This window comes from Apodemus sylvaticus, chromosome 1 (genome assembly GCF_947179515.1).
Source record: "Apodemus sylvaticus chromosome 1, mApoSyl1.1, whole genome shotgun sequence".
NCBI classification, from domain to species: domain Eukaryota; kingdom Metazoa; phylum Chordata; class Mammalia; order Rodentia; family Muridae; genus Apodemus; species Apodemus sylvaticus.
The window spans coordinates 66076140-66099629 of NC_067472.1; positions in this window are offsets into that span (position 1 = coordinate 66076140).

Here is a 23490-nt window from a genome sequence, read left to right on the forward strand (position 1 = left end):
GGAGCCCGAGAGCTCCTGGAACCTCTGCCCTGCACCCCACCCCATATGGAACACATCTTCAGACCGGGTACAGACCCTCGCCTGGATGGGGAGTCTGACGTAGGCAGATCGTGGGAGGGAGCGAGGTCACGGAGAATTGGGGAGGAGCCTCCTCCAGTCCGGCTCTGGGTCTGCAAAGAATGGGTCTGCAGATCAAGTGTATGGGATTTTGCAATTTCCTAACACGTCCACCCAGTTCCTTATATAGAACTTTGCTTACAAGACAGAAAGCTGTTGAGATCCAGAAACAGAAAAATAAATCCTTTCAAGAAGCCAGCGTATTGGTGTACTCCTGTAATCCTAGTACTCAGAAGTTGTGACAAGATTGCTTTGAGTTTGAGGCCAGCCTGAACTATAGCTTGAGACCACACACACACACACACACACACACACCAAAAAAGAAAAAGTTCAGAGTAGGTGTTTGGATAGCCAGCTGTGGGCTCCCCCATGCCACACCCAGGCTCAATTCCCAGAGTTGGGGATGTGGTCAGTCCGGGAATTGTAGACACCTGAGAGAACTGGGAGATGGGTGGGAGGAAGGTATGCTAGTCAGAAGAGTAGAATCTGTCCTACATATAGAAGAAATCAAGAAATTTCTCTGAGATAGAATCAGTTGGTCCTGGAGGTAGGAAGGAGCTGGTTGGGAACATATGGTGAGCTTGGTCATCCTTGCTAGTTAGTCTAGGCCACCAGAAAGCCCTGTCCAGTGGGCCCTGTCCAGTGAGTCCTGCTGCACCATAGACCACGAGGAGGCATCCATTATTAAAAAGAAAAGAAAAAGAAAAAAAGGTATTACAGACACACCAGAACCCTGTTTGCAACGAGAGTTCTTCTCGTGGATTCATTCTTTAATTTTTTTATTTAGTTTGTAGGTATGGTATGTATGGTTCAGGCACACATGCTACAGAGAACAAGTTCCAGTTATCAGTTCTCTCCTTATGTCATGGGTTCTGGGATTTGAACTCAGATCATCAAGCTTGGTGGCAAGGGCTCTTACTCACTGAGCCATCTGTCCGCTGTAGATGGACTTGACAAAGGTAACAAGTAACTGCCGGAATTAATTTTAGCAGGGCATTTACTTAACGCAATAGATGTGAACATCATCCACTGTGTAACTAGCATTTAGCAATGTTAATGAGCTTCCCACAGCAAGGCTTTGAGATGAGTATCTGGTGCTCACAGCACAGTGCCCAGTAACCACATGCTCTCTACCAAGTGTTTCTCAACTCTTGGCACCACCCAGGGAAGAATTCAGAGAGGCGACAAAGAAAAGAATTAAGAGAAAGTAGTGTTACAGAGAGAAGTCTACACTCAAGGAGTGAATGTGTGCAGGCTTCTCAAGAAAAACCTGTGGCCATGCTTTTCAATGTTCTGTCTTATGGACAAGCTTTAGAAGAAGAGAAGGTTATTCAAGAGTTAAGAGTTGGGGAAAGAAATTCTAAGAATGGCTTGGCACTTTCCCAAAATAAGGTTTATTCTCTCTTCTGTCCTTATGGGTTTGGAGTTGTTATGATGCCAAGATGCATGATGGGAGCAGGCAAATTTGCACTGCCAATGACATGGAGATGCTGCTATAAAGAAGGAAAGACTAACGTCCGTCTTCCTCCCAATGTCCCGAGTACTTTTGTCTACACTCTGCACAGACATGTGATATGCTCCTATGCTATGCTGCACTTTGCAATAGCATCAGACTCAAGCTGCAGTGCAGTTTGCCTTTATTTTTTCCTGTCTCTAATCTACCTCACAACCCTTTTACTCCACAAAAATCCATCTATCAGTTGATCAGGGTCCACACCACTCAATAGTAGATGTCTGCGGTGAACTTAATTGTGCACACCATCCAGACCCAAAAGACTTAAACCCTAACTCCACACTCAATTCTTGAGAAATAAGGCCTATCCTGGGGTCTTTAAAGTTACAGGGGCCTAAAGGGGAACATTTTGATCTACTGGGATTAGTGTCCTTATAAAAAGTAGGATCAGAAATCCCCAGTCCTCTGCCCCTCCAGGTCGGGTGAACACAGCAAGAGGACCTCTGCCTGACACCAGGAGCACCCTGAGCTGGGACTTGAACTTCCAGGCTCTGTAAGAAACAAATTTCTGCAGTCAAACTTCCAATCTGTGTCATTTTACCATCTCCATCAAACTGGATACTTCAACAAAGCTAATACATGCCAAACGTTATCTTTTTTTGTTTGTTTTGTTTTGTTTGTTGGTCTTTGTTGTGGAGAAGGGGGACCAGGGCTCACACAGCTAGGGCTGGCACTAAATTCCGAATCCTCTCGTCTCCATCTCCCAAGGGCTGCATAATCGTACATCGCTATACCTGGCAAGCATACCCTTAATAGAAACTAAATATAGGGCATGCTGTTCCCTGTCACTGTTTTGAAAAATTATAAAGAACATGTACTGCCACATCCCAGGCACCCTCATACTCAGGGACACATCCACTGAGCACTAGACCTCTTGGCTTCCCACATGAGTCCTCATCACTGAATATGTCAACAAAAATCCTGCCTCCTCTCTCTGGACCGCCAGCCACTCTAGCCATTGTTCTTACCCTTCACTGTGGAAATATTTACAGTCTGATCATCCTGCTACAGCGGCAAGCTGTTTATCTGGTAGCTACTCTGTGACTCCCCAGCCCTTCAGGGAGATGAGGCACCGATCTCACATCCAGGATGCTCCTCCTGGGATGTACCATCAGCTCATAGGCTGGCCTATGGGTCTGCTTTTAACAAAAACAAAAACAAAAACAAAAACAAACAAACAAACAAAAAAAAAAACCTCCTTTATCCTGTACCTTGCTATGTCCCTGCATCGCTCTGGCTTTACTGCAGCCCTATCCTAAAGATGTCCTCGAGTCTCTACCTAGTATGTCAAGGAGCCATTATCTTCCAGGGTGTCGGGTTGGCTCCTCATACCCACATACTACAAAGGCATGACACAGAATTCCTACTGGCCTTCTAGTTCAGCAGCCAGTTCCTAGGCAGGATTTCAGCTAGCCTCCCAAGATGGCTGACACTTCTATGCACTCCTGAAGGTTTGCTCTAATGTTCATGACACACCTGCCAGGACCTGCCTACAATGTGGAGACCATCCTTCCTACCCTTCCCCCGTGTCTCCTTTGCTAGGTTCTCTGTGTGCCCCACCCAAATCCTGGGGTCCTGATTGTGTACTTCCTGGGGTCATACTTCCTCCTGGCTGAGGGACCTCATGGGTCCCATGCCCTGCCTTTGCCCTCCACATCTGATTGTGACTCAGAGAAAGCTTTTACAAACCTATATGGCCCCTTTACTTCTCCAATTCATATTTAAAACATCCCCCTAGGCCGGGCAGTGGTGGTGCACACCTGTAATCCCAGCACTTGAGAGGCAGAGGCAGGTGGATTTCTGAGCTCAAGGCCAGCCCGGTCTACAGAATGAGTTCCAGGACAGCCAGGGCTATAGAGAGAAACTCTGTCTCGAAAAAAACCAAATCAAAAAATCAAAAAAAAAAAAAAATCCCCCTCAGTGACACCCTAGCTCTGACCTCAGGATCTTAGCAAGCACATATCTCATTAGCCTGGCTGGTCACCTCTTAGGCCCCACACTGGCCCCTACCTCCATGTGACTTCCCACTCACTTGCCCATTTACACTATTATAATATTATAGAGCTGGCCTCATGAAAAAAAGTTCTCAACAAATATTTACTATATGAATCAGTGATATGCCAGACAAAGCTGGATCCAGAACCATCCAGTCTTCAGGAAGAAATAGTACTCACTTCACCCAAGTCCAAACTCACATTTCTAAAAGCAGTAAAGACACTCCTTTTCTTGCTCTTTCCTCAACTCTTGGGTGCAGTCTGGGGTCTCTGTGTTACGAAGACCAAGATAAAATGAGAAGCATAGACCTGAAGCCACCTGGACAGCAAAGGGCAGAAGCCAGAGGTGGTGGCAGAAGCAGCATGAGTCCCACCTGTCATGGTGACATCCATCTGTCTTTGACCAGAGGATTTGGGACCCCTAGAAAGGAAACTAGATCCTAGCCATTTGCTAAACTCTATGTTGTAGCCTTCCTAGAAAGAGCTGTGCACTGGCCACATTGTTACTTAGTCTAAGAGAATTTCCAATTGAAGGTTGAAGGGTTACAACCCATATTCCTTGTGAGTCTTCTCAGTCCCACTCAGAAGTTACTCTTAGCATATGTAGTTATGGCAGTTCACATTCCTAGATACATTTCACTCTTTCCATAGCCAGGTTTCAACATCCCTGTTATACATACCACAACCCTGAGGTTAAGTGACTTATTGGATAATTTTCTGTAGACAGAGACTCTAACTGGATGCAGAATGGAAAGAATCCAAGCTCCCACTCTCTTTTGGTAGTGAAAACGGGTGGAAAGACCCTTTAGTTGGGATATGTTTTTGATTGGGGGGGGGGCTGTATCTATGTCTGTGTCTGTATGTCTGTGTGTGTCTGTATGACTGTGTCTGTGTGTTTGCATGTGTAAATGTATGTGCATGTACCCAACCTGTGTGACCTGTGAGAGTCAGTTCTCTCCTTCCAATCTGTAGAACCATGGACATCAAACTGATATTCTCAGACTTGACAACATGCATCTTCACCCACTTTCAACTATCTAGTTGGATATACTTATTTGTTTGTTTTGAGATAAGGTCTCATTCTGTGGCCAAGGCTATCCTTGAACTCATGATGATCTTCCTACCTCAAAATTCTAAATTACAGATATGGGCCAGTATGCCCAGTTGATCCTGGAGTTTGCTGATGGAACACATGTCATCACCTAAAAGACCTGCAGGAAAGGAGCGCATCCCTGAGTCTGATGAGTCCTCTCCACAGCAATGGGCCTGGAAGCAGTTACCACCTTCAGACTCCAGCTGTATGAGAGTGGATCACAAAGCACCCTGCTGCTCCTCAGCACTGTCTTAAGAGCTATTTCTGTTCTTTACATGAGAAAATGAGAGTGCCCTATTCCCATACATACACATAATTAAAATAATAAAAATAAATCTTGAAAAAATGAAACGACCATAGTCAGTGGGGTGGGGCAAAGGCGGGGCTCAAACAGGACTCCCAATCAGCTGCTTCTCTAAGCAGCATCTTGCAGCCTTAACCTGCAAAGATGCCCTCGCTTTCCTGATTATTCATTCGACAAATATGTATTAGGTGCAGTTGTATAGCTGTTTCCTCATGATGGTAACATTCCTTTGGCGCTGGGTGGGGACTCACCAAGATCATGAGGCTTTTAAAACTCACAAGAAGATTAAAAGCCTCACAGGTTCATAAAATCTTTAAAAATGTATGAGGCCTCACCCTGAGATTATATAAGCAGTCAACACCAATGCAGCAAATTGTGCAGCAAAATCCTATAGCTTTTGTGGATCATCACACATAAAGGGGTGGTCTTTTCAGCAATGCAGCTCCCCAACTCTCCCATATTTCTGTAAATTATTCCAATAAATCCACTGATTAATCAAGCTGAACTTGGACAGAATCATTTGTTTCTCCAGTCTCTCTCACTGACTTCTCTACCTGGTGTGAATACAAATAATCTCCCTTGGAAGAGTTACATTCTGTTGTGCATCCTTAAGATGATACAAATTAAAGTCCTTCTCTTCAACGGGCTGAGACCTCCAGTGGGAATAGATAAGGGACATGTGTACTGTATGTCAAACGGTATGTGTATGGTGGCTTTCTGAACTGTTCCATGGAAGAATCATATGCTGGGGGTTAGGGATATGACTGTTGGCAAAATACTTACCCTGCAAGCATGAAAACCTAGGTTTGGTCCCCAGCCCCAGCATAAAAGCCAGGCATGGGCATGCATGCTTGAAATCCCATTGCTGAGGAGATTAAGACAGATAGATTCTTGGTGCTCAATGACCATGCAGCCTATCCTAATTGGCCAGCCCCACTTCCTAATAAGAGACCCTCCCTGTCTCAAAAATAAAAACAACAACAAATAAAAGGTATGGTTAGGAGCACTGACTTCTCTCCCAAAGGACCCTGGTTGGATTCCCAGCACTCACATCGTAGCTCACAACTCTCTATAACTCTATTCTCAAGAGATCCAACACCCTCTTCTAGACTCCATAGGCACCAGGCACACATGTGGTGCAAAGACATACATGCAGACAAAACACCAATACACATAAAATAAATCCAGTGGACAGATCCTAAAAAATGGCACCTGAGACTGATCTCTGCCACACACATGTACCTATGCATACATGCACACATTCATCTGTGCACACAGTTAAACACTGACCAAATAACATCAGAAAACTGCTGCACTACATAGAGTATGAAAAAGTCTACTTGTAACATTATTTTGATAGTTTTCCTTAGGACAGTCAGCACTTTAATCATGATGTCCACAGTTTTGATTTCTTCTTTAATCCCAATATTATACTGTAAGTGTTTTCTGATAAACTCTTTCTAGATGTTTTTAGTGACTGTATAAATAAAGGTCACCTAATACACACATGCTAATTCACTGAACTGGTTAAACCCTTTCACTGTTAGATTGTCTCCAATACTGGATAATTAGAGAAATTGCTCAGGAGTTCAGAATGCTCACTGATCTCACTGCAGACCTAAGTTAGGTTCTCAGCATCCACATGGTGGTTCACAAGATTCTGTAACTCCAATCTCAAGGGATCAGAAACCTTCTGGTCTCATCGGCGACCAGACACACATGTGCAGCACATGCTAGGACTTTCCAGCATATATATCTACCAGGTAATAAGTAGGATATAAGGGGTGACTGATGCCCCTCTACAAAGCTGCCTCTTTGATCTGACACTAAGCAGAGTATACCATGATTATGCAAGGAAGATTCAATGGCGGCAAAATATGAATTTCCCTCTAGTGATCTGCAGATTCAACATAATTCCAGCTTCCGTTTCCTTCTTTTCCTGTTCCTCTCTCTTCCTTTTCTTCTTCCTCCACACTTTCTCCTCTTTCTCCTTTTCCCTCCTTCATAAAAGTTGACACCTTGTTTCTAAAGCACATGGACACAAAGAAAGGCTCTAGAGCAACCAAGAGAGTTTTGAAAAGGATCTAAGCCTGGATACTCACACTATGTGGTTTCGTGACTTGTCATAAAATTTCAAAGTCTTTCCAGGAGACATAAGGATAGGAATTCAATGCCATGGGGAAAGAATGTTCAGCAAATGCCACTGGAGTCTGTTGTCTCCCTGTATGGAGCAGAATAAATCTGGATTGTACCACACACTGTATCGAAGGGCACCACACCGCTATGAAACGTTTAAGCTGAGAATGCACAATGATGCATATGTATCCTGACAATATTTTGAGCAATAATATAAGCCATAATTCTTGGTACATAGGAAATTGTAAATTCATTCAGTTGATATAAAGAAAAATGGAGTCTGTGTGTGCTAAGGTAGTGATAGAGTATTGTTCCTAAGGCAATTACACACCTAAGTATGCAGAAGCCCTAAACAATGAGCAGCTTAGGAGCTGAGTGGGCTACTGACCTTGGGGAGAAAAATCTGAATTCTACACTTAATCTTAGCCAAAAGGCCGAGAAGCAATAATCTGAATTCTAAATGGCATCTATTCCTACAACTTCGGAAAAGGTACCATGGCACTCCCATTGCAGAAATGTTTTAGAGAACAGCTTCCAAGCCACAAACAGTTTTACCCCAACCATGGGATGTCTGGGTAGGAGGAGCTTGGAGAAACTCAGCCCTCAACAGCTCACATTTGATATCACCTGGATGGAGGATGCAGGCGGGCACTTGAGAGTTGGTACTCCAGAAGAGGCTCTCAAAACGACCTGGCTCTGAGGTCTGCCTGTCAAGATATAGCCAATACTTTGTTCCCAGCACAATCAAAGGATACAGACTATTCCCCAGAAGTAAATCACTAGTCAAGGGGTGGGCTGTAAGGTCACTATACATTTATAGACCTTCCCCAAATCCTTAGCCACCTGTGAGCTTGCAGCACAGACAGAGCCCTCACGAATAACCACACACTCCATTCTGAAGTTTCTCTTCTACCCTTCAGGACCCCTCCCCCCCTGCTGGATTGCTGGGAGTCTCCACCCTAAGCCAAGTGCTCCACCAGCGCCAAACTCCATCCACCAGTAGGCTCCATTCCCCAGCCCTTCTATTTTGCACTTAACCAGCGTCATAAAAGTCACTGGTGCTGATAAGAGCTCCCAATAGGGGAGAGGCAGCTTGTTCAGGCACGCCTCGTAGCCCAGGCCTCCCCAGTCACTCAGATCCAGAGCTGTCTCTCAGCACTTCAAGGCAATGACTGAGGATTTACATGGTCATTTTGAGCCTTCCTGACCATCTCAGGATGCTTACAGAGGGATGGTGTGAGTTCAGTGGCTGCTATTCAATCCCTCCCCTTTGTCTTAAACAGACTGTGGACAGGGCCAAACGATCTACATAAAATCAGCAGGCAGAAAGCAGTGGCCAGCTCCATGAATCAGACAGAAGCATACTCAGGGTCATCATGGTGCTTTGCAGCAGGCAGGGCAGAACCCCCAGTGAAAATGCGCATCCCTAGTGAGGGGCTAACCCTCTGTGGCCAAAAGGTACATACATAGGTCCCTAAACAACTAACACCCCCAACCCCACCCCACACCCCCAAACAAACAAAACCTAAACTGAAGCCAGGAAAGGCTCAAAAAGAGCATTTGCCTCTGTGCTGGCAATGCTCCATGACGGTGCCTTGTTTTCAGGGTTGAAACAAGAACGGTTTTGGAGATATGCACATTCTTAAAACAATAATCAGCAAGGCTAACACTGACAGTCTGTCCTCAAGGATTCTCTGACCACCCATAGCATCCATTCTGCAACTTCGTGTTTCAATAAATCATCTCTATAAAGATTCGTTTCCATTGTCCATTGTTGAGTCTGCAGGAGACTTCAAAAATATATCCAAACCATCGTTAGAGGAAAGAACTAAATATAAAAAGGGTTGAAAATCTAGGTGTGTTAATGCATGTCTTTAATCCCAGCATTTAAGAGGCAGAAGCAGATGGATCTCTGTGAGTTCAAGGCTTACAGGGCGAATGTCAGGTCACACACTCAACAGTCCATGGCTACACAGTAAGACTTTGTCTCAAAATCAACCAAACAACCCGAGCAATAACAGGCTCTTGCTATGAATACCATAGTGGAAACTCTGTTTCTCATATCTCTAAATTTCACGAGTCCTGCCAGTTTCATTTGTTGTTTGTTGGTATATGTTGAATGCTAAGTCCACACATGGAAAAATTAGCTCCTAGAAAATGTATAAACTAGTAGACAGAGATCCCACTGAGCTACTGAGAAGATACTGTTCTAGTGAGAAGATACTATTTAATTACATTGTTATATTATTTTGAGTAATGCTGGTCCATTGGAAAATAAATCTGGCTGGGTATACACATGATACTCCTTTCTGTATTAAAAGGAACTTTCCACAGGCCTATAATAGCAACACTTGGGAGTTACAAGTTCAAGGGTCATCCTCAGCTCTGTAGTGAGTTCCACAGCAGTCCGGGATATTTGAGACCTTGTCTTTTAAAAATGATAATTATTGCTGGATTGTTAGCCAGGTGGTGGTGGTGCATGCCATTAATACCAGCACTCAAGAGACAGAGGAAGGAAGATCTTTCTGTGAGTTCAAGGCCAGCCTGGTACGAAGAACAGGTTATATGATAGCTAGGGTTACACAGAGAAACTTTGTCTCTAAAAGGGGGTTGGGGGATAAAAGAAGGAGGAAAGAAATGTAATTATTTGGGTAAATTAAAAATTCTATCATGATGTTTTCTTGGCATATAGGTTTAGTTTTGCTTTGTTTGATCTTGGTAAGTTGTTCACTATCAGTCAATAGTATATCTTCTATCCTTGAGGAGAATGAATAGATGCTCTTAGCTGTCTATCTCCAGTGACAGCCCAGAGAGGAGTCAGGAGTGCAGGCCAGAGGTTCCCACCTGGCTTTCAGGATAGGTCATTCTTTCTTTCTGCTGAGAATACTTCTGACAACAAAGTGGAATGGAAGCTGTTGCCCTGTGACTCTGGTCCACCCCCAGTCCTCTTCCTAGGAACTTGAGCTATAAGTAGGAGGAAGAGGAAGTGTGGTCGCCTCAGTCACACCCAGAGTTCTGTGTTAAAACAGGAGATCTATGTCAGGACTCAGAGAGGCAGGAGGGGACCTCCACAGTACCCATATGTAACAGGTATGACCAGAAATACTTGCTTAGGGAGGCATAGAGATACTGCCACAGACATGCCCAAAAATGCTTGCTCTGTGTATGGGCTGCTATCACCACACCATGGTTTATGGAAAGTTTAATCCCAGAACACAGGAGGCAGAATCAGGCATTTGAATTTGTGAGTTCAAGGCCAGCCTGGTCTACAGAGTGAGTTCCAGGACAGCCAGGGCTACACAGAGATACCCTGTTTTGGAAAACTAAGAAAGAAAAAGAAGTTGGTTACTTTTATTTCTGAAGTGAAATGAGAGTTCAAATTGTGCCCAGTTGCTTACAGTTGAGCACAGCCCCAGTGTGGCCCCTGGGATTCACAATGGGAACATTTCCAAATCTCCATTTCAGCCTCTATGCTTGTTGATTTGTAGACAGGGCTGCCTTAACTTAGGCAAGCATGAACTATGAAAACAGGTTTGTTCCTAAAAATGGGAACATCTTGTAAAAGTTACAATTAAGACAGTCACAGACACCTCCTCCTCAACTTACAGTAACCACTTTTATCCACCATTAGTTCAAGTCTAAGAATAGCGAGAGTCTAAAAAAGAATAATTAAAAATAAAATATTTTATTATTCTTTTGTTTATGTTTTTTTCTACCTTGTTAAGTAAGCAGAAGTCAGTAAAATAAAGAGCATTCTAGTGTGTACCTGTCATCACAGCACTCAGAAAGCAAAGGAAGAAGGACTTTAGAAAGTTTGATGCCAGCCTGGGCTATACCGAGAAACAGTAGCTTAAAACCAACAATGGGGGCTGGAGAAGCAGCTCAGCAGTTCAGAGCGCTTGTTGTTCTTGCAGAGGACATGGGTTCAATTCTTGGCACCCACATGATGACTCAGAACCATCTGTACTTCCATTCCCAGGGAATCCAAAGCCTCCACCACTGCTGCCTCCTCCTCCTCCTCCTCCTCCTCCTCCTCCTCCTCCTTCCCCCTTCCCTCCTTCCTCCTCCTTCTTGCTCTTGTTGTTCCTCCTCCTCTTTCTCCTTCTCTTCTTCTTCTACTACTACTTCTTCTTCTGGCACCAAGTACACATGAAGTTAACTGTCATACATGCAGGCAAAACATTCATACACATAAAAAGAATTAATCTTAAACAAACAATAAAACCCTTTGTATCGTAGTATTCTATGATACAAAGCATTTCTTTCCTTGGTGATTTTCTTTAGTCTTATTTATTTATTTACTTACTGTGTGTGTGTGTGTGTGTGTGTGTGTCTCCGTCCTCATAGAGGTCAAAAAAAGTATTGGATAGATCCACTAGAACTGGAGGTACAGACAGTTGTGAGATACCAGTGGGTGCTGGGAATTGAGCCTGGATTCTCTGGATGAGCAGCCAGTGCTCTTAATTGTTGAGCCATCTCTCCAGCCCCCTTTTCCTTCCTCTAAAAACTAAAAATTAAAAATTAAAGCTAATATATATATATATATATATATATATATATATATATATATATAGAGAGAGAGAGAGAGAGAGAGAGAGAGAGAGAGAGAGCATGCCTTTCCATTCTATAAAAGTTCATATTTTTCTCTCAGGGCAATTTTTGTACCTATATTTTATTTTAACTTATGTTTGCTTTATTTTGTTTGGCATACTGTCTCTCTCTAGATATACCTGACTGTCCTGGAACTCTCATGTTGCCCAGGCTGGCCCCAAACTCACAGAGATCAGCCTGGCTATCCCTGTGTGCTTGAGAGCCTGGGATTAAAGGCATGTACCACCATAACTACCTTATCTATTTCTCTCTCTCTCTGTCTCTCTCTCTCTCTCTCCCTTCTACCCTCCCTCCCCCATTTCTCTCTCCCTCTCTCATCTTATTTTTTGAGATTATAATACAATTACATTATTTTCCCCTTCCTATTCCTCCTTCCAAACCCTCCCATACAGCCATCTTTGTTCTTTGAAATTTGTGATCTCTTTTTTTACATTGTTACATAGTGTGTGTGTGTGTGTGTGTGTGTGTGTGTGTGTGTGTGTGTGTCTCAGGCTATATAATGTGTTTTCAGGGCCGATCATTTGGTATTGGAGAACCAACTGATATGCTCTTTCTTAGGAACGACTGTTTCTCCCACTCTCAGTTTTCCTTGGTTGTCAGTATTCATGGTGTAGGGCTGAGATCTCACGAACTTTCCCCCATCCATGTTAGCACGTTAACTGATGACATCCTTGTTTGTATCTATTCTTTTTAATATCATAGATCTTAGATTGTTCCTGGGCGTTTTATGTACTTTTCACTGACCCTGGGATTGTCTTCTACCACATGTTTAAATTGACTGAAGTTTATAAGTAGAAGAATGTTTAACATTTGAAAACTGTCACTTCTGATTTTCCCTCCTTTATGATTTATTAAACATAATCCCAAATGTTTCAGGTAGGCAATTATATCAGCAAGTTTGAAATGAAGACTATAATGCTACTTAAAGCTAAATTATAAAACACTTGAGAATGGAATATACATGACAGATTTTTTCCATACCACAAATAAATTTAATTAAAATTGTTTATTTTTGAAATGAGTCAAGTAAAATATTTTCTTTGCAATTCAAAGCATCATAATTTTTAAGATGAAGTGATTCTTTAAAACTAAAAATCTTGCAGACATCATTCTGGAGGCAGAGGCAGGCAGATCTCTGGGTTCAAGGCCAGACTGGTCTACAAAGTGAATTCCAGGACAGCCAGAGCTATACAGAAAAACCCTGCCTCAGAAAACAAATTAACAACAAATAAAATAAGGAAATAAAATATAAATCTCACCTGGTTTGGGGCAGTGGTCTCCCTGGAAAAAAAGGTGGGGCATACAGACTTCTTGTTTCAGTTCCTGGGTATACTGTGCCTGTGCCTTCTCCGTCATCCTGTTTCCTTCTGCCCAAGAGCAGAACTATAGATGGCACAGATGCCCACAAGCAGCTGGATCCTTCACCTTTCAACACTCAAATGAGAACAGAATCAAGTAGTGGAACTGGAGCATTTGTGTTCATTGGAAGGGTCATGGGGAACCCAAGATACCTTAGAAATCCAGAGACTCTTTTCTAGATAAAGGCTGGAACACAACCTAGACCTGAGACACTGAAATTAAAAAAAAAAAAAAAAAAGAGCCATTCTTACTTTCTCTTCTCTGAGGTCTCCCTACAACAGAGAGCTTCTCTGAGGTCTTCCAGGCCTTGAGATTCTCCATTTGCTTTCTCTGTACCTGGCCTTATAAGCCCCAGGGAACCTAGGCCCCTCTTCATTCTAACACCTTAGGCTAGCAGCACCTTGGCAAAAACAGTAGAAAGAAGCAACATGTAGATGGTTCAGGACAAAGGTAGGCAGATCAGAGGAGGAGTCATCAGATGTAGGCAGCCTAGAGCCTGATCAGAGCTCAGATCACAAGCCTGCAGGATTACAGTTTGTTCTGCTTCTAAACATACATGGGGTTTAGAGAACAATCCATGGTGCTAAGCTAAGGTTCTACCAGCAAAGCTCCCCAGGGCCAGTTCTTTCTCTGCACAAAGAATGCTTGAAGTGCCCATCCATCTCCAGGTCTCCAACGCTTTGGAACCAGAATCCTCCTTGGCAGGGATACTGGCTTTCTCAGGCATTAGAAATAGACACAGGGCTCAGTTCTGCTGACCCCGGAGAGGGCAGGAACATGGCTTCCCATCTCTTTTGTGTGGAAGGGAGGGAGTGCCAGTCACTCCTTGCTCAGCCCACTCAAGATTTTTAAACCCTTCCAGACTTGGGATGCTTGTCTGATGGTCTCTCTCACAGTACCTTCTCCCTCCCTTTGCGGGCTTCCCGCTTGCTTACTCCAGGCTGTACATGCTCCAGGGGACTACCTGGCTATGGAGAACATAGTCTTCCATGATGTGGCCCATTTCCTACAACCTGAATAGAAATGAAAAGACTAAGACCAAGACTAAATGAGAGAGAGAGAGAGAGAGAGAGAGAGAGAGAGAGAGAGAGAGAGAGAGAGAGAGAGAAGCAAGATCTATAGCGACCCAAGAGAACACTACTCAGAGTGAAAACAGGCAGGAATATGATGGTTAAAGCTGATTCCAATTTGACAGGATATAAAATCACTACGGAAACAAACCTCTGGGTGTGTCTGTGGAGGAGTTTCTAGATTAAGCTAATCAAGATGGGAAACCAGCCCTGGGCACAGGTGGCACAATTCTATGGTCTGGAATCGTAGACTAAATAAAAGGAGAAGTCAAGCTGAAAGCTGGCATTATCTTTCTCTGCTTCCTTTCTGCCTATGCAATGTGGCCAGCTGCCTTAAGCTTCTGATGTCATGCCTTCCCCGCCATGATGGGCTGTGTCTTCAAACTGCGAGCCAAAACAAATCCTCCCTTCTTTTAGTTTATTTTGACAGGTATTTTGCCACTGAAACAAGAAAAATAACTAATCTGAGGTCCAGCCTAGTCTACAGAGCAAGTCCCAGGACATCCAGGACGAGAGAGAGAGAGAGAGAGAGAGAGAGAGAGAGAGAGAGAGAGCAAACTAATGCAAGGAGTCTAGAGATGCAGAGAGATGGAGACCTGCATGTCTCCTTTCCTCTCCAAAGCTGGGTTGCCCTACATGGTCACTGTTTCTTGGACTTGTCTGATTGGGCACAGCTCAGAATCTCAGAGTAAGTAACAGTACCTAAAAATCAGCCCCCAGACTAAATTTTGCTGCCAGGCCAGGTTCTTGTAGTATGCCCAGCTTCTTCATTTCCTCAAAGAGCCAGCCCAGAGGGCAACGTTCTCAGTGGAATGGGATTGCACATCAGCTAATGCAAGCTAGAGCCCAGGGACGGGCTTTGACCATACATCAAAGTAGTCATCGACCTTGTGAAGCTTCCTTTGTGAAGGACAGACACTAGGGTACAGCAGCTGTCAACTGAGGAGGAATGAAATTCTTTAAGGCCAGAAGCGAAGGCTGCTGCTGCTGCTGATTAACTCTGATGTGAAAGATTCATTAGACCAGGGGAAAAAACCCTTCATAAGCATAGAATTTGAGTCAGAGACAAGCCATGGATATGGTGAGTATGCCAACCAGCTGATGGAACAGTGTTTACCAAAGGAACTTTCACCCAAGGGGGGCAGTCGAAGACGGGGGAAGGGCAAGTGAAGACTGGGTGTATGAGCCAACACCTGCAGGGAGAGAGAAGGGGGATACCCCACAAGAGCCCTTGATAGCTATATGTGGAGAAGGGATATCTACCAGGGGGCTTGTGGTCATGACAGCCCAGCCCAGGGAGAACAGGGAAGAAGTACGCAACTCCTTTCTCTACAACCTTCTGTGTGCTGAATCCTTCTGGAAGTTAATAGGAAAGTGAACCTGGGTTCAGCCTCAAGGGGCCTCAGTCGAGGAAACAGGGCAAGATGGATGGAACAGAGAGGAGAGGCCAGCACTGTGGAACAACCTGTCCCCTCCCCAACGTGAGGAATGACCTGCCAAGGGAGGGCCGGGAGGGGACACACTCCCACCTATTGCTCACTGCCACATATCTGCACAAGATAAACAATGAGCCAGGCCTGAGTCACCTGGGCTCCACTATCTGCTCTGTGGCTGGAAGGGGCACCCTCTTCCCACAGGTAAGTCACTCAGGTGCCACCTGAAGTGAGGGATTCTCTTGTTAAATATATCCCCAGCCTTGAAGGCCTTTCTCTCAAGAAAGAGTCACATTAGCCCTTCATAAGACAGCTATTGGGCAGCTCCGAGAACTGGCCTAGTTTCATTTCTCTGCAGAGCCTTCTGTGTGGAAGCCATACAGAGCCAGGTGTGGCCAAAATATTAGTGTAGGAGTGTGAGGTTCAGGACTTGTGCTGAGGCCAGTGCTTTGGTGGCTTGGGCCACAGAATTTGTGCATTTGGGCTTACAACTAGCCCCTGCCTAACCCTGGTTGGGCTCAAGATCATGCCCAAGCATCCTTCTCCAGCATCTGGGGTTCTCACGTGATACAGATTTGCACTACTCTACCCCTCTCTGGAACTCTCCTATCCTGATCCTCAAGGATCTTTGAAAACAATCCTGATGGCTATGGGAACTGCAAGATCCTACCACCAGACATTTATAACCCTGCTCTGTGTGGCCAGTAGCAAGCTACACATTCTGGGTTGTGGGAAGTGACTTCTAGAAATTCCCTAGGTTGACTATGCAACCTTAGTCTCCTGTCTAGTAGATCCAGGCTCAGTGGGGCCCAGGCTGCCAAGCTGCTGCAGTCAGGTGGGCCAGTGAGGACATAGTTACAACCCCTAGGACAAAGGAGACAGAGTGGGTGGAGAGATCACAGGGGTAGGGCTGGGGGGACAGAGATAGCCCAGATACAGCAAGCAGACACTTGGGTTGATAGCACCTTGCGCAGTTGACCATGCAGCTGAGCTCAGGATACATGACTCTGGTCGTGTGGTTAGTGTTATGACCTGGGAGCTTTAGGACAGGGGAAGAGAACTCAGAACCATGCTCAACTCGGGGGCCTCTGTAAGCCTGAGTAGTGAGAGAGGCAGGTACCATGTGTGTCTGTGTCTAGTAGATACTCCCCTGCAAGGTGAGCTCATAGCATGGTCTCTCTCCCAGCTCTGATGGCTAGATCTCTGGGATCAGGCAGCCAGGCAACAGCTCACCCCAGACCTTGAATCCAGCCAGTGCTTACTAAAAGGGGCAGGCTTTCTCTACTGCCTCTCAACCTAGAGCTTGAATGTCAACCGTCTGTAGAATGGTATTCTGATTCCCACCTGGCCACCCCAAGTTCCTCTACCTCCTGCCTCCAGTGTGGAGCTTCTGAGCCACCTGCCTAGGCCTGACTCCTCTCATAAACTCTTCATCCCTAAGCAGTGCTGTGCCACGCTTCTTCCTCTCTGCTGTCAAAGCAAGTCTTGGATAAGAATTTCAGAGTTTTCTCTGTGAGCCTGGGGGACTGCGGAAATCCCTCAATGACCAGAGTGTAAGTCTTGTGAGCTCTGAATGGAGGGTAAATCTGCACGGATGGGGCCCTGGGGCTCCTACGGTCCTGGAATTCTGGCCAAGGATGTCAACTTACCTCCAGGTGTCCACGGAAGCTCCTGGGTGCCCACCAGCGACTTGTTAAGGGCTAGTGCTCCTTGATGGAAACCAGCCCACCTTTCCTCGAACCCTGCCAGGTCAGGGTGCAGCTTGGGGTGGGCACCATGGCATTCTTGGGCTCTTCCTACCCTTATGCTCTGTCTGGTCTGCTGAATTCTCAGAACAGGAAGCCAGAGTTCCCAGAATGTGGCCAGGAAACACTTTAGGAGGCGTATCCCTTCCAGGCCTGTAGGTCTGTACTCTTACATCCCTCTCCTCCAGGGTGATCTGAGAGGTTGGCAGTGGCCTCTGAGCCAGCGAGTGCTTACACCATCTCCACAATGGACTCTTCTGGGCAGCTGGCTGGGGCAGGGCTCTCAGGCCTTGTTCCTTGACCGTCTCCTTTGGTAGTAGCATGACTTTGGATCAACCACCGAATCTCCCAGCCTCAGTTTCCCCATCTATAAGGTAATGCACCATAATCATATCATCCCTTGAGATTAAAATAAGAGAGAGGTTTGAATGGAAGACCTCCATCCAGTTTCTGGATCTAGCCCCTGTGGCATGTTGTGGGTACTGAGGAAATGCCAGGGTGTCTTTTTGCCGCATTTAACTCGTGGATGACACTTCTAGTCCTCATAGAATAAAGCAAGTTTCAAGAACGAATACAGTATTTACTTAATTTTCAGAACATAAGCGTCGAAGCCCAGAGTTATATAAAAAGAAGAAACACTTTCCGGCCAACCTTTCCTCCTCCCCGCCTCTCCCTCAGGCTCCTGACAGTGCAGAGCCACAGAGCCGACTGCTTTTAACCTCAGGAAAGGTAAACCAGAGGCCCCACTCAGAGCTATTTTAAGCAGAGACTTATAAAGTAAAAGCAGCTGTAAAATGAAAAGCTGCAGGCACATTTCCATTTCCTGGAGTGATGGGACAAAGAGCTTTGCCAGCAGGCCCCGCAGCTGGATCAGCGCTTGGCCAGAGCTGGGTCTCCAGGCCTCAACCAGCTCCACCTGGCACGGGGCAAGGCCCAACTTTGGAACAAGGATCCTGGCCAACATTGGTGCCAAGTTTCCGTAATTCATGGGGCAGGGAGGCAGCAAAGGCCGTGGTGGGCGTGGCTGGCAGGGGCTCACCCTGGCCCTGCTGCATGCTGGGGCTCAGAGCCCGCCCAGCTGCTCCTGCGTGGCTCCTTCCTGCCGGGTTTTCCTTCACTATCTCTAGCCCGGGACAGAGTCTGGTTATCAGAATCCCAGGAGACTCGTGGGTGCCTTTCTAGCATTTCTTTCCCTCCTATCTGGGGCCTACATGGGGACCACTAACTAGACTGAAGAGTCAGAATTTAAGGTTATGCAACAGCCCTCTTCAGAGCTGTCTCCCCACACTACAGCCCTCTGCTTAAGCCAGCAGCCACCAGCCCCCTCACTCTCCCCACACACTGGATGCTACGCTGGAGGCTGAACTGGGAATCAGAGTGCCATCCCGCTGCTGCCGCCGCCGCCGCCGCCGCCGCCACCACCACCACGACGACATCTGTCCTTAAGTCAGAACCCTAGTCCAAGAGGCCGTGGAGTACATGCTTGCTCCTTTTAAGTTAGCCTTGGCTGAATCCCAGGTCTGGGTGGAGTTGTTGCCTGACTGCTCGTTCCCAGGGATCTAGCCACCAGAGCTGGGAGAAGGAGCTGCAAGCTTACTTGGGCTCTGGCCAGGAAGTGTCTACAGGACCCAGCCATACATGGTAACTACCCAGCCCACCACTCATGCCTACAAACTGCCCCCCAAGTTGTGCCTGTTCTTGAGCTTGCACCCCATCAGGCTGAGAGGATCGTTAGCCACCAGGGCATAGTGTCCACTTGAGTTGTCTCAGAAATGGTCTTCTCAACATGGGAATCAACCGCTATCATTCTCTATGCCCCTACCTCTTTATCAGCATGGTTCGTAATCTGGCCCCAATGCCACTGGACACAGAGACTAGGCACAGATTAACAGTATCTACAGTAAAACCTGTGGGAGAGACCCCTGTGAACATTGTGTCATAGAACTGGCTTTGTTTATGGTCAGAGAGGTGGTTGCTTCTGAAGTGTACCACATCCCGGTTTCCAGGGACCCATGAATCCACTAACTGTCTGATGGGGCATTCTGTAAGGCCTCCTTCTGAAGGTAGGGGAATTGGGGGTGGGGTCCCTGGGTTGGGGTCCACAGCAGTTCTATTTCCCATATATATATATATCCACTCACTCCAAAGATTGTCCTATGCAATTTACATGCGATGCTCCCCAGTACCCCCTCCAGCCCTATAGTGTTTCTGGTCTGTCCATTTTGCTGGCTTGTCTCTCCATAGCTCTCTCAGACAGCTCTTAGCCTCCAATCAGAGTTCCCCTGGGGACCTGAATGTGTCAGGTCTCCTTACAGGTGTCATCTGACACAAGAAAACCCAGCTTGTCCTGGTGAGAGATATTTAGCAGTCACTGATCAATGGCTTTGTGTCCCACAACTGCCTCAGTTTCCCTGTCAGTCTTTTTTTTTCTTTAATTGGGTATTTTCTTTTTTTTATTTGTTTGTTTGTTTTCTTTGTTTGTTTGTTTGTTTTTTCCCCGAGACAGGGTTTCTCTGTATAGCCCTGGCTGTCCTGGAGCTCACTCTGTAGATCAGGCTGGCCTCGAACTCAGAAATCTGCCTGCCTCTGCCTCCCAGAGTGCTAGGATTACAGGCGTGCGCCACCACCGCCCGGCTAATTGGATATTTTCTATATTTACATTTCAAATGTTTTCCCCTTTCCAGGTCTTCCCTCCAGATACCCCTATCCCTTCCCCCCTCCCCTGCCTCTATAAGGGTGCTCCCCCTTCCACCCACCCACTCCTGCCTTTCTGCCCTGGCATTCCCCTTCACTGAGGCATTGAACCCCAACAGGATCAAGGGCTGTTCCTCCCACTGATGTCCAACAAGGCCATCCTCTGCCACATACACAGCTGGAGCCATGGGTCCCTCCGTCATGCACAGTCTTTGGTTGGTGGTCAGTCTGGGGAGGTCTGGCCAGTTGACACTGTTGCAGTGATAACTCCATAGTGGCAGCTGGGTGACTGAAGGGACTGATGGACTTGTTCTCCAGGTTGAAGGGTTTACAGGCAGCTCAGATTCTGGCCAGAGGTGAGCTTGCAAGCTCACCCTGCCATCAGGGTCACCAGTAGTCCACAGATGTCCTCCCTCTAGGCTGTCACCTGGCAGGTGCTCTTTTCTTCCAGGTGACTCCACTTAACAGAAAAAAAAAAAAGCTCACAGACCTTCCGTCCCCTTCTTGACAGCTGCAAGACATGAATACTGAGTTTACAGATGACATGAAGACACTGGGGAGCCCAGCATCCCAAAGGCAGATAGCTTTTGCCCACAGTGACTGTTCATATAAATAAGTTGACAAGTGTAGGTCTGGTTTCTTCTTTTTTCAGATGCAGCAGAGTTCAAGAAGAGCTTCTAGAGTGTTCTAATGGGTACTAGCAAAGAAACCATGTGATCCTGTGTCTGACTCAGGTGGAGGGCAGGCCCATGCTATGGGCATTGTTCGTGTGGCGGGGGGCAGTGAGTGAAGAAAAGGTGCTCCCTTATACACAGAGATACCCAGAGACTCCCAACCTCAGCTACCAGATTCCCAGTATTGCCTTAGTGGCCATGCATACAGGGCTGAGCTCCCCAGGGGTGCTCACCCCTTAAGCAGGAGTCTCTCTGGATGGTATTTATCATAGGCAGATTTCCTGACAATCCCTCTCAGGGGATGTCCGTGTTAGCATTTGCTATGGCCCTGTAATCCCCCAGCTCACCTACTCACCCAGTGGAATTCTGGGGACATATCTCAGTCTGGGAGGAGTTCCTGTTTCCCTTGGGGCTTCCTGAGGAACCAGAGTACTGAGGCCAAGAAGGGCAGTGTTTGATACAAACTATAGCACTCGTGCCAAAAAACAATAAGAGTTTGAGTGACTCTGGCCCAGGAAGGAACATGAATTCAGGTAACCCGAATATATATTCTACCATGGAAGTTATCACACTAAGATTTCACGGTCATGGAGTTCTTCAATCTGCCGTCATCTCTTCCCAGAATGTCCTCATGGTCCAAGTTCTGTGCTTCAGGGTTTCTTCACACTGTCTTGTGACAGATCTTTAGCAGCAGAGAAGATCTGAAACCAGCCCCCAGGGAAGGACTACTTCCCAGATCCTGGAGAATATTTGAAGACTGCAGAAGCACATGCCGGCCAGACACCCTGTCTGACCTCTACCCTAAATGGAGGGAGGATGCTGGATGATAATGCCCTTCATCCAGATCGTTTCCAGTGAACAGGCCTGGAGGCTATGTCTGAACCACAGAGTGCAGAGGCCAGAGGTGAGATGGTTATCCACAGTGAGAGAGACCTACCCTCCAGGCGCCACTTGCCCTGTGTCAATGGGCTGCACTCATCTCCCAGGTGCATCTCATCACCGTAGGGAAAGAAAAAGCAAAACAAAAACAAAACTCCAGTCTTTTTACAGGAGAGGCTTGAATGAATGGGATGAGTGGGAGGCGGGCACCAGAGTCAGTAGTTCCTCTGAATATCGTGGGTCTTCCGCTGGAAGGAGCAGTAAGACCCAGACCCCCAGGGGTTTCAAAGTCTTAACAGGAGGCTGGGTAAAGTCTCACAGGATTTTGGTCCCAGCATTTAGGAGGCAGAGACAGGTAGATCCCTGAATTTGAGGCCAGCAAGTTCCAGAACAGCCAGGACAACATAGAGAAACCTTGCCTCGACAATAAAAGAAAAGAGACTTAACAGAACTGGGAGGTAGTGGTAGCAGTGGCGGTGTGAACCCTTAATCCCAGCACATGGGAAGGCAGAGGCAGGTAGATCTATGAGTTCAAGGGCAGCCTGGTCCACAGAGTTAAGTTCCAGGACAGTCAGGACAATATAGAGAAACCCTGTCTCAGAAACAAACCAACAAGCAAGCAAAAGTCTTAACACACCCATGTCTTCTCAGGAGATTTATCTGAGAATAGTTAAGAAAAGAGTAGAGAGAGAATGCTATGGATGGCATTCTGTGGAAGATGTTTGCGTACCATGGGCGAGGCCCTGGGTTTAAGCCCCAACCATGAGAAACAAAAATCCAGACCCATGTCTACTGACATGGCATGTCTACTGACACCTGAGTCAAGTCCGACTATTAGATATGGCCAATAACAATGGCAGAGTTCATTCAAACAGACCAGCACAGAAAGTATTCCTGATGACTTGGTGACACAGACCAGGCCTGCCACACCCCTGCATACATGCAAACGGGGCCTCAGCATGTTTTTTGGGGGGAGGTAGGCTCTGGTAGAGGGCATTTCCTACTTTTTAAAAATGGTTTATATTGCTTACAGAGAAAAGTATCTTTTTAAAGCCAGAAAGCTGTTTTCAGCTGAAGTGCTCAGCCCTGTGCTGTGCCTGTGTTGGGGGACAGGCTTGCCTGAAGGAGTCTGTCTCATAGGGTCCTGTGGGGCTGTGAAGGCTCAGCAGAGATTGGGGTTGTCTGGTTCTCTAGCCTCTGGTTACAAAAGTGCCACTGTTTTAAGATAGGAAAGTGGCCTGGCATGGGTCAGTCTGAGGACAGCACACTGCTCAGGACCTCAGAAACTAACTTAAGGATTGGCTGAGGGTTCAAGGTCCTGTCCAGTGTGGCTTCCAGGGCTGAGTCTGGGGTGGAGGTGGGGGTATCCTTTGTCTGAAGTCGATGTGGGGCAGGGGTGCGGGTGGGGGGTGGGGTGGAGGGCTGCTGACTGTGGCTGCTTTCCCTGTGGAAACAGGTTATAGATTCGGGTGTTCCCTGACTGTCCCAGGTGCCCTGCATACCCCTGCAGGCCAGATGCTGCCACGAAAAGGATGTTGGCTGGCATCCTGGCACTGCCGCCCTCAGGTTCCAGGCTTACCTTCAAATTCTTAAGTCATTTTTTTTAACAAGGACCCTGTATTCTATTTTGCCTTGCCAAACAAAAGAACCCTAGAACTGAGAGGTTCCTTGTGTCCAGAAAAAGACCCCCACAGATGTCAATGAATTGCTGGGGTCAGAGCCCAAAGTCTGAAGGCTCTCCTTGACCAAAGAGAGGTCAGAATCAACAGGAACAGCCCCACCACAGTTACCAGGGTGCATCAGGATGGAGGTCAGGCCAAGGAACCGGGATATAAGAACCGCTTGAGCCCTCAACCTTAACAACAAGG